Source organism: Papaver somniferum, chromosome 3 (assembly GCF_003573695.1).
Source record: "Papaver somniferum cultivar HN1 chromosome 3, ASM357369v1, whole genome shotgun sequence".
Classification (NCBI taxonomy): Eukaryota; Viridiplantae; Streptophyta; class Magnoliopsida; order Ranunculales; family Papaveraceae; genus Papaver; species Papaver somniferum.
The window spans coordinates 212,912,906-212,917,872 of record NC_039360.1 but is presented as its reverse complement, the minus strand read 5'-3'; the positions used below and the strand labels follow the sequence as shown (position 1 = coordinate 212,917,872).

The window sequence follows — 4,967 nt, the reverse complement described above, 5'->3', positions numbered from 1 at the left end:
TTACACCAACAATTCAAACTGCAGATGGATCTGAACTAAATGCTAGTCACATTGGTCAGATTAAAATCTCTGATAAGATACATGTATCTGATGTGTTACTTGTTCCAAAGATAAGAATGAACCTTATATCAATTGGACAATTATGCAATCAAGGACTTAACATATATTTCTTCTCTTCTGGTTGTGTGATATAGGATCCCAAGACAGAGAAGCTTGTTGGGATAGGCCGTAGAGTAGGAAGATTGTACCTCCTTGAAACACTGATCTCTACTCAACTGTCAAAGAGTGAGCTTGCCGCCACTACAAATGCCAATTCCCTCTCTTCAACTGCATCTCCATCTGTGTCTCCTTTTATGTTATGGAATTCTAAGTTAGGCCATGTTTCTTTCTCTTGTCTCACTTATATGATCAATAATGGATTATTGGGAACAACTCAGGTTGATAAAGAACCTTATTGCATCTCATGTAAGCTCGGAAAACAATCTGCTCTACCTTTCAATAACAATATCACTCATTCTGTGGAACCTTTTGATCTCATTCACTCAGATGTCTGGGAAAAATCTCATGTTACCTCTAAGGGAGGAGCACTATATTATGTTATCTTCATTGATGATTTTTCTCGTTTCACATGGATATATCTTTTCAGTTCTAGATCAGACTTCTTAAAACTATACACAACCTTCTCTAGAATGATCAAAACTCAATTCGGAAAAACCATCAAGACGTTCAGAGCTGATCAAGGGGGAGAGTTTATCTCAACTCCTTTCAAAGAATTTCTCACAACAGAAGGTACCCTTCTTCAGTTATCATGCACTGAAACTCCACAGCAAAACGGCATAGCTGAGAGAAAACACCGTCATATCGTAGAAACAGCTAGAACACAACTTCTGTCAGCATCAGTTCCATCTAATTTCTGGGGTGAGTCAGTATTGACTGCAGTCTACACAATCAATCGTATTCCTTCCATAATTACAGAAGGAATGTCTTCCAATTAGTAAATCCTCCAGCTTTGAGCAGTTCTCTTACCTCGATCCTTTTGAGGATGTGTCCTCAACTATCTCTCAGTCATCCAATTCTCAGTCCACTGTCATTTCAAATCCTCAGTCCACTACTCAGTCCACTGTCATTCCCAATCCTCAGTCCACTCCTCAGTCCACTGTCGTTCCCACCACAGATATCATGTTTCTTGAAAATCTAGAGGCTACACCAGATCATTCTATGGCTCATCCTGACACTGCTTCTCAAGAAGGGGATCCTGATAATGATACTCTACCAGCACGCAACCGTGGACCACCAGTAAGGTTTGCAGACTATCACTGCTCTCTATCTTCCATTTTGTCTGTGCATGCACCAACATCTTACAGGGAAGCATCTATAGTTCCAGTTTGGAAAAACTCTATGGACGAAGAATTAGTTGCACACAAGGAAGCACACACTTGGGATATGGTTGTGCTTCCCCCATGAAAGTCTGTCATTGGAAGCAAATGGGTATATAAGGTCAAAACTGATTCAGAAGGTAAGATTATTCAGTACAAGTCCCGTTTAGTTGCACAGGGATACACTCAGGAATACGATATCGACTATGAAGAAACTTTTGCACCTGTTGCTCGTATGACTACAATTCGTACTCTGCTTGCAGTTGCAGTTGCTCGTAAATGGAATTTACATCAGATGGATGTGAAAAACGCCTTTCTTCATGGATATCTTCAAGAGGAAGTGTATATGCGATCTCCTCCTGGAATGACTCATCCTTCTAATCAAGTGTGTAAGATACGTAAACCGCTGTATGGACTCAAACAAGCGCCTCGTGCTTGGTTTGAGAAATTTTCCAATGCCGTTCTACAGTTTGGATTCACTCAAAGTGCATACGATTCAGCCATGTTTACTCGTTCCACTTCACAGGGTATGGTCATTCTTCTCTTATATGTAGATGATATGGTTATTACAGGTGATGACATGAAAGGTATTACTGCTCTTAAGACTCATCTTAGCTCCTGCTTTGAAATGAAGGATCTGGGTTCTTTATGTTACTTTCTTGGCTTAGAGGTTGATCGGTCATCTGATGAGTGTTTTATTTCTCAAGTGAAATATGCCTCAGATATTATTCAGCGTGCTGGCTTAACGGATAATAAAACAACAGCTACACCTCTTGAATTGAATAGTAAGCTTAGTCCTTTTGATGGGAAACTCCTTCCTAATCCTACCTTGTATAGACAGCTTGTGGGAAGCCTTAATTACTTAACCATTACACGACCAGACATCAGTCATGCAGTGCATATCGTTAGCCAGTTCATGGCAGCTCCACGATCAACTCATTATACATCTGTTCTCAGGATCCTACGCTATATTAAAGGTACATTGTATCAAGGTGTTAAATTCTCATCCACCTCTGATCTCTGTCTTCGTGCATATTCGGATTCAGATTGGGCAGGAGACATCACGGATCGACGTTCAACTACAGGGTATTGTTTATTTCTGGGTAATTCTTTGATATCTTGGCGCAGTAAGAAACAAAATGTAGTTTCACGCTCTAGCGCTGAGGCAGAGTATAGAGCTCTTGCACATTCAACTTCAGAAATAGTTTGGCTGCGCTGGCTTCTAGGGGATATGGGAGTTCATCTGACAGCACCCACTCCACTATATTGCGACAATAAGGCTGCTATTCACATTGCTCACAATGATGTCTTTCATGAACGTACTAAACACATTGAGATTGACTGCCACTTCGTTCGTCATTAGTATAAGAAACGGACTATAAACTTATCCTTTGTTTCTTTTGAGTTTCAACCTGCTGACCTTTTCACTAAGGCATTGTCCTCTGTGCGTCTCAAGCTTTTGCTCTCCAAACTCAACATGTGCTCTATCCCATGTTGAGTTTGCGGGGGGTTTTACAAGATATCCAAGATATAGATAACATGTTATGCAGATACTCTAAACAATGCATAACTTGTCATGCAGTCAATGTTGGATCTGCATAAGATGTTATGCAGAGGTTATCTTTCCAGATATAGATAGATTATTACTGTATATCTTGTACGTGTATTCTTGTATATTGCTTGCTGACCAAGTTAGAGTTCTTGTATATAAGAACGGTCTCATGTAATCGTATGTATCTTGTATCCATCTAATTCAATCAATTTATTCAGTTTAATCTATGCCATGACAGTTTCTGTCACAGAGTACGCCATTAGAGGAGAATTGACGGAGAAAGCATACATTTACAGCTTCGGAGTCATAGTCCTTGAGATCATCAGCTGCAGGAGAAACACCGATCTTTCTTTATCCATGGAAATGCAGTATCTCCCGGAATATGTAAGCCTAAATTCTAATCAGTTACTTTGCAATTTTGGCTTCATTCTCTTATGATTGTCTATTTAACTGGAGCTGGCCAGATTTTCGGCTTGTGCATTAGAATTGATGCAGTTGAAATTCATTTCTTTTTTTTGTAGGCATGGAAGCTTTACGAGAGATCCAGAGTAACAGAAATAGTTGATCCGAAGCTACAAAAAGACGGGTTCATCGAGAAAGATGTATTGCAAGCAATTCATGTAGCTTTCTTATGTCTTCAGCCTGATCCTAGTTTGAGACCCCCCATGTCAGACATTGTTGCAATGTTAACTTGCAAAGTAAATTTAGTTTCAACTCCCACTCCAGTGAAACCAGTGTTCTTGGGTCGCAAAAGACCAAACAGCGACAACAACATCAAAACAAGTACTCTTCATCATACATCAAGAGAGACTGTATCTACTGAAATATCCTACCCTTCACCTCTGTTAACCGATTCTACTCTCCATTAATGTTAGACCTTAACATGAAGCAAGTTATATATACACTCTGTTGAGTATGTATTTGATTCGTTTTTCTTTGTAATCAAGCTATGGATTAATAATACTTTACACTGGTTAAAGGGTGTATGGGACACCTAAAATACGCAAGCAGCAGAACACCATTCAGGTAATTGGCTTGCTAATTGCCATAGATCAAGCCAAAAAAAAAAATATATGAATGCATTTGTCTGAGACAGGTCCTCTCAGGCCTCAGCAACAATATCAATATAAAGCCTGTAGCAGGTAATTGGCTTGCTAATTGCAATAGATCAAGCCAAAAGTATCAAAAATATGAATCCATTTGTCTGAGACAGGCACTTTCAGGCCTCAGCCACAATATCAATATAAACCTGTAAACAACTGTTAACGAAAAATAAAGCCTGTTGCAGGATCCCATTTCTGCTGGAAAAAGCAGCAGGCTAAAACAGCCCCCTTTACCCAGTTTAGTGTAATGCTTGGTGTCTTGGTTTTAAAAACTCTCAAAATAAGGATAAGGTTAGATACAGTACCTCCATAGATTGTCACAAGTTAAGCATTAAAAACATGTAGCAAGTTTAAGTGCATGAATTAAAAATCTAAACTGCTCTTAATAATGTTTGCTATCAGACAAAGAACTCATTGTCTTCTTCGGAATCAAACTGATTTTGGTCATCATCTTCATCTTCAGTCTCATCTTCACCCTCAGTCTCGGTCTCATCTTCTTCTTCTTCCATTTCATGTTCTTCTTTTTTTATTAATGCAGATGCCGACTTAAACACTTCTTTTGTATCATCTTCAGTCAACTTCAATCTCTTTTTTTCCTTTTTATCTTCTGTTAAGGATCGAACAAGAGAGAGGAGAGCATAAACGCACGGAAGCAATAGACTACATTGATAATAATTCGGTCTATCAACTTTCATGGCTCAACAGCCTATTTATATTGTTCACAAACTTGACGACCACTCAAGGCACTTTCCTACCTAAGATCAAACTCTAAACATAGACACTTTCCTAATATAACTCAAACTCCTTAAAGTGTATATCTCCTAAATATAGACTCATATATTATTTCCTAATATCCTCCCTCAAGATGGAGCATGTAGATCACGAATGCCCATCTTGGACCAAAGAAATTTAACTTCGGTTTTTTTTTTTTTTTTT

The 4,967-nt window shown here is 38.8% G+C and overlaps 1 pseudogene; it reads left to right on the top strand.

Moving 5' to 3' along the window:
- The window catches only part of LOC113360608, a 7,206-nt pseudogene extending 3,409 nt beyond the window's left edge, over positions 1-3,797 (top strand).
- Positions 3,798-4,967: the final 1,170 nt, after the last annotated feature.